Below are 15,272 nucleotides of genomic sequence, written 5' to 3'. Positions count from 1 at the left end.
CCAATCCTTCCAGACTTCCCTGAATTCCCATCCCTCCTGGATCTAACAGAACAACAGTGTTCCATCTCACACACACACACACACACACACACACACACACCCCAGTTTGTTAAGCCATTCCCCAATGGAAGGACATTCCCTCAATTTCCATTTCTTTACCACAACAAACAGAGCTGCTATGAACATTTTTGTATAAGTGATGTTTTAATTCTTTTTCATAATTTGCATTTCTCTAATAATTAGTGATTCAGAGCAATTTTTCATATGATTATGGATTGCTTTTATTTCCTCAACTGTAAATTGCCTTTGCATATCCTTGGACCATTTGTCTATTGGGGAATGGCTTGTCTTTTTTTTAAAAATTTGACTCAGCTTTCTGTATATTTTAGAGATGAGTCCTTTGTCAGAAACACTAGTCATAAAAATTGTTTCCCAATTTACTATATTTCTTTTTATCTTGGTTACAGTGGTTTTGACTGTGCAAAAGTTTTTAAATTTAATGTAATCAAAACTATCTAGTTTGTTTTTAATGATATTCTACATCTCTCCCTTGGTCATAAACTGCTTTGCTTTTCATAGATCTGATAGGTAAACTACTCCTTGATTTTCTAGTTTCTTATAATATTGTTTTTTATGTTGAGATCCTTGTATCCATTTTGATCTTATCTTGGTTTAGGGTTTGAGGTGTTGATCTAATCCAAGTTTCTTCCATACAAACTTCCAATTTTCCCAACAGTTTTTATCAAAGAGAAAGTTTTTATCCAAATAGCTGGACTCTGGGTTTATCAAAGAGCAGATTACGATAATCATTTCCTGCTACTGCACCTAGTCTATTCCACTGATCTACCACTCTATTTCTTAGCCAATACCAGACAGTTTTAATGACTGAAGCTTTATAATTTTAGATCTGGTGGGCCTAAGCCACCATCTTTTACACTTTTTTTCATTAAATCCCTGGAGATTCTCGACTTTTTATTTCTTCATATGAATTTATTAACAACTTTTTCTAACTCATTAAAGTAATTTTTTAGAATTTTGATTGGTAGGGCACTAAACAAGTAGTTTAATTTTGGTAGAATTGTCGTTTTTATTATATTTGCTCAGCCTATCCATGAACAGCTGATATTTGCCCAGTTATTTAAATCTGATTTTATTTGTGTGAGAAGTGTTTTGTAATTGTTTTCAAAAAGTTTCCGAGTCTGCCTTGACAGGTAGACTCCCAAATATTTTATATTGTCTGAGGTTACTTTAAATGGAATTTCTCTTTTTAGCTCTTTTGGCTATATCTTGCTAGTCATATATAGAAATGTTCAGGATTTTTAAAATTAATTTAATATTTATTTATTCTCATTTTGTACAATTTTTTTATACAGTAATAAAATATTCTTGTTTAAGAGTAAACAAAATAACCCCTCCCCCCAAAAAAATATAGACTCACTTGAGCGATAGAGTAAAGAGAAGAGAAAAAAATTTAAATTTAAATTAAAAAAATAATAGTAATAATTTTAGGTATGGCCAGGTGGCGCAGTGGACGGAGCACCAGCCCTGGAGCCAGGAGCGCCCAAGCCCATATCCGGCCCCGTACACCCAACAATCACCCAGCTGTGTGACATGCAAGCCACCCCAACCCCACTGCTCTGCATAAACCAAAAAAAAAAAAAAAAAGAAAGAAAGAAAGAAAAAAAAAGACCTAAAATAAAATAAAATAGTAATAATAGTAGGGGTGGCTGGGTGGCGGACAGAGCACTGGGCCTTGAGCCAGGAGCACCCAGGTCCAAATCCAGCCTCAGACACCTAAAGATCAGGCAGGCCACCCAGCCCCATTTGCCCTGCACCCCCTCCCCCAAATAATAATAATAAAAAATGTGCTTCAGTCTTTGTTCCAACACCAACAACTCTGTCATGGGTGGATTGCATTCTTTATGGTAACTCCATCGCAAAAGTTGCTTCCATATTTTTCCACCATTGCCATTGCTGATCACAACTCCCTCCTTTCTTATTTCTCCACTATCATGTACTATGTTTTCTCTCTCCCTGCTATGCGGCCCCAGGCAGGCCACCCAGCCCCATTTTCCCCCTGAGGCTAACATTCCTAATACAATATTGAATAGTAGTGGTAATAATGGGCATCCTTCTTTCCCCCCTTATCTTATTGGAAATGCCTCTAGCCTATCCCTATTGCATATAATGCCTGGTGATGGTTTCAAATAGATGCTGCTTATTATTCTAAGGAACAATCCATTTTTTTTCCTACACTCTCCAGTGTTTTTAGTAGGAATGGGTGCTATATTTTGTCAAAAACTTTTTCAGCATCTATTGATACAATCATATAATTTCTGATAGGTCTGTTAATGATATAAGTAATTATACTGACAGTTTTCCTAATATTTGAACCAAGCCTGCATTCCTGGGATAAATCCAACTTGGTCATAATGTATTATCCTAGTGATAGGATATCTTGTTGTAGTCATTTTGTTAAGATTTTATTTAAGATTTTTGCATCTATATTCATCAAGGAGAATTCTTCCTGGTTTAGGTATTAGTACCATATTGCTGTCATAGAAAGAGCTAGGCAGAGTCCGGTCTTCACCTATTTTTTCCAAATAGTTTATATAGAATTAGAACCAGTTGCTCCTTAAATGTTTGGTAGAATTCACTTGTGAATCCATCTGGCCCTGGAGATGGCCTGTTGAATTTCTTTTTCTGAGATAGGGTTGTTTAAGTATTTAATCTCCTCTTCATTTTATCTGGGCAACTTTTATTTCTATAAATATCCATCTACTTCACTTAGATTATCAAATTTATTAGCATATAGTTGGGAAAAATAATTCTGAATTATTACTTTAATTTCCTCCTCATTGGTGAGGAGTTCACTTTTTTCATTTATGATACTAGCAATTTGATTTTCTTCTATCTTTTTTTAAACAAATTGACCAGAGGTTTATCTATTTTATTGGTTTGTTTTCATAAAACCATCTCTGGGTTTTATTTATTACATCAATAGTTTTCCTGCTTTCAATTTTATTAATTTCTCCTTTAATTTTTAGAATTTCTAATTTGGTATTTAACTGAAGGTTTTTTAATTTGTTCTTTCTCTAATTTTTTTAGTTGAATATTTATTTCATTGATTTCCTCTTTCTCTAATTTAGTCATATAAACATTTAAAGATATAATATATCCCCTGACAGCTGTCTTGAGTGTATTCCATAGGTTTTGGTATGTTGTTTCATTATTGTCATTATCTAGGATGAAATAATTAATTCTTTCTATAATTTGTTGTTTGATCCACTCATTCTTAAAAATTAGGTCATAAGGATTGTGGGAAGGAGGCGGAGTAATGGTGTTCATATAACATCTGAGGACTGCTGGACTCTGACGCCCCTGAGTATTGAAGATGACAACAGCAGCAAGACCTACATCTGAACCTGCAAGAGGTGGAAGAGGAAAAGAGGAAGGTGATTTGAGTTACCTTTCCAAGCAATACTGAAGCACAGATCTACCTTCTCATACAAAGATTAAATACAGAAAAACAACGCAAGATGCTCCCAAAGAGGTTCGCAACTGTGATTTCAGACAAGAAGTGGAAGAGAGAGAGAGAGAGAGAGAGAGAGAGAGAGAGAGAGTTGCTGCAAGAGGAAAAAACAGAGATCGTCCAACTAGAGAGCACACAACCTCTTCTGTGTCTAAGAAACCTCGGTTGGATCAGATTCCTGCAGCCAATCTTGAAGCAGATGATCCTCTAATAGATGAAGATGATGAAGATGAAGATTTTGGGGAAGAAAGTGATGATGATGACACTGCAGCTCAACTGGCAGAACTAGAAAAAAATAAAAAAAAAAAGAAAGAGCTGAAGAACAAGCCCAGAAGGAACAAGAAACAAAGGCTGAAGAAGAGAGAATTTGGATGGAAAACATCCTCAGTGGAAACCCTCTCCTTAATCTCACTGGTCCCTCTCAGCCTCAAGCCAACGTCAAAGTAAAGAGAAGGTGGGATGATGATGTTGTCTTTAAGAACTGTGCCAAAGGAGTAGATGAGCTGAAAAAGGACAAAAGATTTGTAAATGATAATCTTCTGTCAGAATTTCACAAAAAGTTCATGGAAAATATATATCAAGTAGTACAGTTTTGTGTGCTTAATTATTAAAAAGAGGCTCTTTCAAACTTCTCATTCTGGCTTTAGCTCGGTCAGGATTTTTTTCCCATGGACTTGATGGCTTATAGATTTCCTGCCTTTAAACTTTTAAAATACGGTTTTTTTAATTTTTATTGGTCAATAATATTTTATTTGATAATGGCATCCTTGTTCTCGGAATTGGTTTAACCCCTCTTCCTACGTTGTTGATTTATCATTCAATAAACCAGTTTGTGTTCTGTGAACGTATCCAGTTGTACTTTCTTGTAAAAATGTTGTATCAGAAAATCTGGTTTCCAATAAAGATTTTAACTGTCTAAAAAAATAAAATAAAATAAGGTTATTTAGTTTCCATTAGCTTTGGGTATATGTCACCCTGGCCTGATACTGCATATGATTTTTACTGCATTATTATCTGAGAAAGATGTATTCACTATTTCTGCCTTTCTGCAGTTGATCATTAGGCTTTTACACCCTAGTACATGGTCAATTTTTGTGTAAGTGCCATGTACTGCAGAAAAGAAAGTATATTCCTTTCTATCCCCATTCAATTTCCTCCCTAAGTCTATCATATCTAGATTTTCTAACAGTATATTTACCTCCTTAACTTCCTTCTTGTTTATTTTACAGTTAGATTTATCTTAATCTGAGAGTGGGAGATTGAGGTCTCCCACTAGTAGAGTTTTGCTGTCTATGTCTTCCTGTAACTCCTTCAACTTCTCCTCTAAGAATCTGGATGCTATATCATTGGGTGCATACATATTTAGCATCAAAATTACTTTATTGTCTATGGTACCTTTTAGGAGGATATAGTTTCCTTCCTTATCTCCTTTAAGGCTGTCTATTTTTTCAGCAGCTTTGTCTGAGATAAGGGTTGCTACCCTTGCTTTTTTCACTTCAGCTGAAGCAAAATATATTTTGCTCCAACCTTTTACCTTTACTCTGTATGTGTCTCTCTGCTTCAGATGAGTTTCTTGTAAGCAGAAAATTGGATGATTCTGGTTTTTAAGCTACTCTGCTATTTGCTTACATTTTAAGGGAGAGTTCATCCCATTCACATTCAAAGTTATAATTACTAACTCTTTATTGCCTTCCATGTTATCTTCCTTCTGTTTGTATTTCCCCCCTTTTGTCCCTTTATAATTCCTCAGTATTTTGTTTCTGAATGCCACCAACTTCAGTGTGTTTGCCCTCCTATATCCAACCCCCTCCTCTTTTTCCCCTTTTCCTTTGCCCATTCTTCCTTCCCTTCCTTCTGTTGATTCCCCCTTTCCTCCCCCTGCCCTTCTAACACTTTAAAGGTAAGATAAGTTTCTTAACTTAACTGAGTATATGTATGTTAATTTTAAGCCAATCTAATGTGAGTAAGATTCAGGCAGTTCTCACCCTCCCCCCTTCTTCCCCTCTATTTTAATAGTTATTTATACCTCTTAATGTAATGAGATTTACCCCATTCAGTCTCCTCCATACTCCCATCTCTTTACTGTCTATCTTTTTAAGGAAGTATTGATTTTAAATCATTCTATCTGAGTCACAGAAAGGTCTTGAATGTTCATCAATTCTGGTTATTCTCTTATTAGGTAACAGTTTTTCAAATAAGTCATGCATATCCATCTCTTCTGGCTAATTAAATTCTCTCTAATAAGAGTCACAATTCTCAATAGTTGTTAAAGTCTTTCTTCTAGGTAGGGATATTGCCAGTTTCATCTAATTTGATAAGTTTTTCCCGTTCCCCCTCTTTATTTAAATTTTATCTTTTCTTGTGTCTCTTGAGTCTCCTGTTTGAAGTCCAAATTTTCTATTAAGTGCTAGTCTTTTCATCAGGCAAAGTTGGAAGTCTCTTATTTCATTAAATGTCCATCTTTTGCTCTGGAAGAGAAGGCTCAGCTTTGCAGGATAGTGGATTCTTGGCTGCATCCTAAACTCCCTTGTTTTTTGGCATATTGCATTCCAGGCCCTTCAAACCCTTAATCTTGATGCTGCCAGGTCCTGTGCAATCCTTACTGTGGCTCCTTGGCATTTAACTTGTTTCTTTCTGGTTGCTTACAGAATTTTCTCTTTTATCTGATAGTTCTGGAATTTGGCTACAATATTCCTTGATGTTTTCATTTTGGGGATTCCTTTCTGGAGGGGATCGATGTATTTTTTTAATAACTATGTTTCCCTCTGGTTCCATGAAATCAGGGCAGTTTTCCATCACTAAGTCCTGTAATATTGAGTTCAGGCTTTCTTCCTTCTCAATATTTTTAGGAAGACCAATAATTTTTATATTATCTTTCCTCAATCTATTCTCAAGGTCAGTGGTTTTGCTGAAGAGGTAATTAACATTTCCTTCTATTTTTTTCAATTTTTTGGTTTTGTTTAACAAATTCTTGTTGTCTCATGAAGTCATTTGTTTCCATAGACTCCGTTCTTTTTTTTTTTTTTAGGGAAGAATTCTTTTCATTTACCTTTTTGCAACTCCTTTTCCAACTCATCAATTCTATTTCTGTAAGAGTTTTCCCTTTTGGGGTGGCTAGGTGGCATAGTGGATAGAGCACTGGCCTTCGAGTAAGGAGTACCTGAGTTCAAATCCGACCTCAGACACTTAATAATTACCTAGCTGTGTGGCCTCAGGAAAGCCATTTAACCCCATTGCCTTGAAAAAAAACAAACAAAAAAAAGAGTTTTCCCTTTGATCATTTGAGGTTTTGAGAGAATTGTTTTCTTTTTTGCATTTGCCAAATTGTATTTTCCAAGGATTTGTTTTCTTGTTGCAAGATGTTAATTTTCTCGTGTTTCTTTTCCCAAATTTTCCAAATGATTTTTAAACTCCTTCCTGATTTCTTCAGGGAAATTTTTCTATGCTGGAGACCAAATTATATTCTCCTCAGGGCTTCTACATCTCTCTGAATTAGGGTCTTTTCCTTCTAGGAATTTTTCTATGGACCCTCCTTTCTCCTAGTCTTTCTTTATTTTCCTAAGAACTTGTGTTGGAGGAGGGGTCAGTTAACAGAGGTTTGGTATTGAGATTCCTAGAGGCTTTACTCATTGAGTGTAATATCTCCAGCTGGCGGGGTGGGGGTGGGGGCTGGAGGCTTTGCTCACAGAATGGCTAGTAGAGGGTGTTGGATGCTTTCTCCCTGAATGTAATAGCTCCTCCCGGCCAGTAGGGGGTTCTGGAACCTACTCTCCAGCCCTTCCTGTAAATTCCAGACAGTCAGTCCCACGGCCACGCCTCCACTCTCTGGTTGTTTCTCAGAGTGAAGTGGTTCCAACAGTGAAAGCCCCCAGGGGCTGATTTTAGATTAGTCCAGCTTTCACCCCTCCCCCACTGGCTGTGGGCACTCTGCAATCACCACTCACACCCCCAATCCCCAAAGACAGACCTTGAGGTATGTGTTGTTTATCTAGCTTCTCTTTCTGGGTTTTATTGATAGGACTTCCATTAAGAGGTTTGTTTCATATTGTTTATGAGGGAAGATCAGGAGACCTTAGCAAAGGACCTGGCTTCTCACTGTCATCTTGGCCAGAAGTCCCAAGTATTTGCCATCTTAATGGTACCAGTACCATTTACTCTTATGCTTTTTAGTGTTTTTTTAAATAATGAAAGATTGATTAATAACAAAAACATTTTTAAATTACATGATTATGTCAATAGATTCAGGGAAAGTTACAAAATGCAAAACCAACTCTCAATTAGAGAAGAGTAAAATGATTGCTGTGCAGCAGGGAGGGTCCAACTGCAGTGATGTAACATAAAGCTATAATAAATTCAGCAAGAGTGGAAGGCAGATGGCAGAGGAGAAATTAAAGATATAAAGTTGATCCAAGGGGGCGGCTAGGTGGCGTAGTGGATAAAGCACCCACCCTGGAGTCAGGAGTACCTGGGTTCAAATCCGGTCTCAGACACTTAATAATTACCTAGCTGTGTGGCCTTGGGAAAGCCACTTAACCCCATTTGCCTTGCAAAAAAAAAAAAACCTAAAGTGGATCCAAAAGAACACAGAACTGTCCCTATTTATAACCAATTCCAGAGAATCAGAAAAGAAACTAATCAAAATAACTGATTACTTCAATAAAGTACTCAGGGATAAAATAAATCCACATAAAAAAATCATTATTTCTACTTGGTTACTAACTGGAGGGAAAGGTAGCTAGCTCTCAAACTATATTACAAAGCATTAATCATCCATACAATCTAGATAAGAAATAGAGTAGTTGATCAGGATTAGATATAGTATCAGTGGAATAGATTAGGTACAATATATAAAAGTAAATAACCATAATAGTATAGTGTTTGATAAACCTGAAGATCTAAGCTCTGCAAGGGGCAAGAACTTACTATCTAACAAAAATTGATAGAAAAACTGCAAAGCATTTGGCAGAAACTAAACAAAGACCATGGGCAGTTAGGTGGCACAGTAGATAGAGTATTGGGCTTAGAACCAGGAAGACTTATATTTCTAATTTAAATTCTGCCTCAGAGACATAACTGCCTCAGTTTTCTCATCTGTAAAATAAACTGGGGCAGGAAATAACAAATTACTCCAATATCTTTGCCAAGAAAACTCCAAATGGGGTCAAAGAATTGGACATGACCAATATGACTGACAACAGGCATAGACCATCTTCTCTCACTGTATACCAGTGTATACCAAGATAAAGTCAAAATGGATTAATCATCCGATTAAAAATAAGGGGTGATATAAGTAAAGTAGGGGAGCATAAGAAAAATTACCTATCAAATCTATGGATAAGGAAAGAGTTTATGACCAAACAAGAGATAGAGGGGATCACAGAAGGTAAAATGAATTCTTTTGATAAATGAATTTTAAAAAAATTTTGTTCAAACAAAACTGATATAGCTAAAATTAGAAGTAAAACAGGAAAGTGGGAGAGGAGGGATATCTGCAGCACGTCTGTCTGCTAAAGGACTTATTTTTCAAATATATACGGAATTTAATCAAATTTATAAAAATTAGGACAATTTTCTAAATGATAAATGGTCATCAAGATCAAAAGAAAAGTAGTAAATTGGGAAACAATCTTTACAATTAATGATTCTGACAAAGGACTCATTTCTAAAATATACAGAGAACTGAGTCATATTTTTAAAACAAAAAGCCATTCCCCAATTGACAAATGGTCAAAGGATATGCAAAGGCAATTTACAGATGAGGAGATCAAAGCAATCCATAGCCATATGAAAAAATGCTCTAAATCATTAATTATTAGAGAAATGCAAATTAAAGCTTCGCTGAGGTACCACCTCACACCTCTCAGATTGGCTAGTATGACCAGGAAGGATAATGATCATTGTTGGAAGGGTTGTGGGAAATCTGGGACACTATTACACTGTTGGTGGAGCTGTGAACTCATCCAACCATTCTGGAGAGCTATTTGGAACTATGCCCAAAGGGCAACAAAAATGTGCATACCCTTTGACCCAGTAATACCACTACTGGGTCTATACCCTGAAGAGATGAGGAAAAAGGGTAAAAACATTACTTCTACAAAAATATTTATAGCAGCCCTGTTTGTGGTGGCAAAAAATTGGAAATCAAGTAAATGTCCTTCAATTGGGGAATGGCTTAGCAAACTGTGGTATATGTATGTCATGGAACACTATTGTTCTATTAGAAACCAGGAGGGATGGGATTTCAGGGAAGCCTGGAGGGATCTGAATGAACTGATGCTGAGTGAGATGAGCAGAACCAGAAAAACACTGTACACCCTAACAGCAACATGGGAGTGATGTTCAACCTTGAAGGACTTGCTCATTCCATCAGTGCAACAATTGGGAACAATTTTGGGCTGTCTGCAAAGGAGAGTACCACCTGTATCCAGATAAGGAGCTGTGGAGTTTGAACCAAGTACAAGGACTATTCCCTTTAATTTGGAAAAAAAAAACAACAGATATCTTATTGTCTGATCTGGTTACCTCTGAGAATTCTGTTCTCTTTTAAGGATATGATTTGTCTCTCATCACACCCAATTTGGATCAAGGTACAACATGGAAACAAAGTAAAGACTGACGGAGTGCTATCTGTGGGGTGGGGGTGGGGGGGAGGGAAGCAAGATGGGGGGAAATTGTAAAACTCAAATAATATCTTTAATAAAAATAAAAAAATGATAAATGGTCAAAGGATATGAACAGGAAGTTTTCAGAAGTCAAAGCTATCTGTGGTCATATGAAAAAAATCCTCTATAGAAAAATGCAAATTAAAACTCTCTTAGGTATCACCCTCAAACCTATCACACTGGCTAATATGGCATAAAAGGAAAATGACAAATGCTGGAGGGGATGGGACACTAATGCACTATTGGTAGAGCTGTGAATTGGTCAAACTATTCTGAATAACAATTTGGAACTATGCTCCAAAAGTTTATAAAGCTGTGCATATCCTTTGATCTCGCAATATTATTACCGGCTCAAGATTCCAAAGAAATAAAAAAAAATAGGAAAGGACCTATGCAGAAAAATATCTATAGCAGTTCTTTTAGTGGTGGCAAAGAAATGAAAATTGATATTACCTCAATTGGGAAATAGATGAACAAGTTTGATTATGATTATGATGGAATATTTTGGTGTTATATGAAATGACAAGCAGGAGGGTTCAGAAAAATCTGGGAAGACTTATTTACTTTGATCAATACAACTATCTGTACAATTCCAAAGGACTCATTTTGAAGAATACTATCCACCTTCAGAAAGAAAACTGATGAATTCTGGGTATAGATTGAAGAATATTTTTCCCTTTCTTTATTCTTATTTTTTGCAACATGTTTAAAATGCAAATATGTTTTATATAGCTTCACATGTATGAAGGGTATCAAATTGCTTTATATTCTCAATGATGACTAAGGAGCAATAAGGAGAGAAGGAATTTAGAAGTGAAATCAAGAAATGTTCAAGAAAAATGGTAGTCATTCCACTCAAAAAAACTAGATAGTGTGCAAAATATCTGGGGGATATCATGTTATAGCATAAAGGGTTAGAGTCTGAAGTTACAGGAACTGACTTCAAATTCCATACTACTTGAGTGACATCCTCCCAGGCTCTCCTTTTTTTATGTGTAAAATGAAGGAGTTGGATAGAGATCCAGGCCTTTCAAGGTTAATCTAATCCTATGATCCTATATCAAAAGTTAAGTTGACTTTTTTTTTTTTTTAGGTTTTTGCTAGGCAATGGGGTTAAGTGGCTTGCCCAAGGCCACACAAGTAATTATTAAGTGTCTGAGACCGGATTTGAACCCAGGTACTCCTGACTCCGGAGCCGGTGCTTTATCCACTACACCACCTAGCCGCCCCTAAGTTGACTTATAAGAGCCATGGGGGAAGCTTGTACCACCCAGTCTTTCCCTGAAAACTTCCTGGGACTTGAAGACTACATGTGACTCAGCATTTGTCTGGGTTGGGAACAACAAACTCCTTGACCATTTCAAGCCATATGATGACCCTGAATTGAAGGGACTTTGTAGTAATATAATATGGCAAGGCCTGAGTGATCCCTTTGCCTTCCCCTACCCAGTAGTGGAAACAGGAGGTAAAGTACTGCATTCCCTCTAACTCTCTCTTTACCCTACAAGTGGCGTCACAATTCAATGCCAACTCTTCTGGTGAGGGGTGTGAAAGGACTGGCAATTCTCCAACCCAGTATCTTGGTAATCTTACTGGTTGTCCTCTATGAATAGAGTCTATCTCTCTTCTACCTACCTGCCTCTTGGCTTCCCTAGCTTACTTATACAAAAAGCTTTTCCTGAATCCCCCTAAATGTTAGTGTCTTCCTCGTGAGTTTATCTCCAATTTTTCTGTATATATCTTGTTAGTGCATAATTGCATGCATGTTATCTCTCCTATTAGACAGTGAGCTCCTTGAGAGCTGTGATCTTTTTTTGTATCCTCAGTGTTTAGTACAATGTCTGGCATGTCCCTGGTGCTTCATAAATACTTGACTAACTAATCCATGTAGCAGCTAGTACCATCAGACTCAATTATCCATTTTTGGAATAGAAAAAACTGTACTAACAAATATAATATAGGGACAGCTAGGTGGCCCAATGAATAGAGCACAGGCTCCGTAGTCAGGAGTACCTGAGTTCAAATCCGGCCTCAAACATTTAATAATTATCTAGCTGTGTAGCCTTGGGCAAGCCACTTAACCCCATTTGCCTTGCAAAAAAAACATATAAGATATTTTTAAAACTACAGTTGATAATTCTTCTAAAGTTTCTCTTCACCTTAAACATAAGTATCTGTCACAGATCAAGAAAATAAATATTTCTCCACAATACAAAAATGAGTGATTAAAATAGAAACAAACTCAGTAGCAGTGGAAGATTTTTTAAATGATGACTTGAGCTTCAAACATTGTGTGGCAATCTCCTCAAAATCATATATTTAGACTCAGGTATATAAATAAATTCTTGACAGTCAATATGCCAACCCACAATTGCTGTTCTTCCTGTTTGGGTGATGTAGTCAACTACCATCTAGCCACAGAAAACTTCCACTTTGATATATATTCTTTGTTCAGTACAGTTGTGAAGAACAATTCTTTTTTTCCTGTCAGCAAAATTAAACAACACCAAAACCTAAGGATTTTGCAAGGTCTTCAGAATCCTTTTTTAAAAAAGTTCACAATTTTTAGTTTTTATTATTCTGAACTTGATAAACACCAATTAAACATGAATATTTTCATAAAGAAAGAACATAAAAGGATTATATATATGAAACTACGAATTTGTCATGTATAATTTGGATTTCTCTAGTAAAGGATAGTCTAGAAGAAAAGAAAAATAATAAGCTTCTATAGTGTTATAGAAGTTTTAAAATTGTAGCAAACTAATAATAGTTCCTATGTTTAATGCTATACAGAAAAATTATGTGTTACCAATTAATATAGACACTGAACTAAATCTTATTTTGTTCAGTTCAAGATGTTCAATGAAAGGATTAGCATTAAATAATTACTCTTAATAGGATTAATTGCATTTTAATACTTTGATAGAGCTGATTTCAATATGTGTTTTCTCTACCATATATATATATATATGAACCTCTATAGATCTTCTTATCCTGTTAAATTCTTGTCCATATTTCCCTATAAATCTTCCATAAATAATCTACCCAATATCTTAGAAGCCTTCCCTTATTTTTTTTTTAATGCACAAGCATCCAATATGTCCAACTAGGCAAGTGAATGCTTGAGAATTTAAGTAAAAAATTTTATTTCACTTAATTTGTTAGCATACTAGTATCCATGAAATGTTAACAATACAAAAGAAAGCTTCCAATATACTAGACAAGTTAACAAGTGAAACAGTTGTCACACTAGACTGAATTCTAGTTAAATCTCCTATGTAGATCTGTATGTATAAAAACAATGAAAAGTAGCCACAAAAGAGTAGAAGGTATGGATATATGTGATCTATATGGGAAATGGAATGGGATTGTACATTAAGCCTTATATAAACTAGCATAATTCAAAGAGTAGCAGGGCTTCTGTTTTGCAGGTATAGACATGCAATAGGTATCATACTAATAGGTATCATGCTAGCAGCCTAGTAATTATAAAAAATAAATGTAGTCTACACAAATGATTATTATCTGAGGAATTATCACCTTGAAATATAAAATAATATTTTGAGTACTATTTTAGTGTGATAAAAATTTTTAAATAATTTCAAATTAGAAAAACATAATAAAGACAATATAGTTTACTGCAAAGACTATTAGAGATTTCTTAGAAACCAGTGATCTCCTTGGTCATCAGAAATTTTCTGTCTCATCAGAAACAAAGCAGAAAGTTGACATATGAAATCATAATGTTGGTTGCTGAAGAACTTTGAAAATTCTCAGTTTTGTAAAACCCTTGACTCTGGTTCCTTTCCTCATATATATATATATATATATACACACACACACACACACACACACACACACACACACACACACATATATTATGTTTAAGGTGAAGAAAAACTTTAGAAGAATTATCAACTGTAGTTTTAAAAATATCTTATATGTTTTTTTTTGCAAGGCAAATGGGGTTAAGTGGCTTGCCCAAGGCCACACAGCTAGATAATTATTAAATGTTTGAGGCCGGATTTGAACTCAGGTACTCCTGACTACAGAGCCTGTGCTCTATTCATTGGGCCACCTAGCTGTCCCTATATTATATTTGCCAAATTTCCAAGCGTTCAAATGCAACCACATAGAATACAACTCCATTGGGATGGCCACATTGTTTGAATGCCAAATATATGCTTGCCAGAAAGACTATTTTGTGGAGAATTCACACAGGACAAGTGCTCATGTGGGGATCAGAAGAAGTGGTATACCAGATATTATCCTGGTATAATGAGACCTTGGAAGACACTGGCAAACTACCCAGCAGGCATGCTCTCATCAAAGAGGGTGCTGTGCTCTGTGAGCAAGGCAAAATTGGAGCAATGCAAAGGAAATGTGAGATATGGAAGTTTAGAGTAACCACCCCTGGACTTTTTGTGCCATTTTGACCTGTGGTGGAGCATTCCAAGTTCATATTGGTCTGATTATGTTTATATATATATAATATATATGTTATATATAATAATCATTATATATAAACATTATATATATCCTGATATATATATATATATATATATATATATATATATATATATGTGTGTGTGTATCTGAGTCTCAAATTGCTTTTTAGCATCATTATACCTGGGCGTGAGAGATACAGGGACTGAAAGTATTATTTAAATCAATCAACAAGTAAGCTTTTATTAAGCACTTCTTATGTACCAATCATTGTGTTAAATGATAAGGATGCAAGTACAGAGAATAAAATAATCCCTTCTTCTACTGAGTTAATATTTTAATGAGGGAAAATCGGTACATAAAAATATATAAATAAATAAATAAATATAAAATCAGTCAATAAACATTTATTGAGCACCTCCTCTGTGCTGGGCACTGTTCTAAGCATTAAGGATAAAAAAAGGTAAAAGACAGTCTGGTCTGTTCATAGTCTAATAGGAAGACAATATGTAAACAACCACGTACAAGCAGATATAGAAAAGACAGATGGAGTGGGGGACAATCAACCAAGAGAAGGCACTAGAACTGTGAGAGTGGGAAAGGCTTCCTGTTGAAAGGGGAAGCGTAAC

General features: G+C 35.6%; 1 protein-coding gene and 1 pseudogene across 1 annotated transcript in view; one reads left to right on the top strand and one right to left on the bottom strand.

Moving 5' to 3' along the window:
• The window catches only part of CYTH3 (cytohesin 3), a 171,691-nt gene that overhangs the window by 74,232 nt on the left and 82,187 nt on the right, over positions 1-15,272 (bottom strand). The window lies entirely within an intron of this gene.
• LOC141503269 (spliceosome-associated protein CWC15 homolog pseudogene) lies at positions 3,395-4,143 on the top strand (annotated as a pseudogene).

The sequence above is a fragment of the Macrotis lagotis genome, chromosome X, assembly GCF_037893015.1.
Source record: "Macrotis lagotis isolate mMagLag1 chromosome X, bilby.v1.9.chrom.fasta, whole genome shotgun sequence".
NCBI classification, from domain to species: Eukaryota; Metazoa; Chordata; class Mammalia; order Peramelemorphia; family Peramelidae; genus Macrotis; species Macrotis lagotis.
Note: the sequence above shows the minus strand (reverse complement) of the source record. Positions and strands in the feature narration are given on the sequence as shown.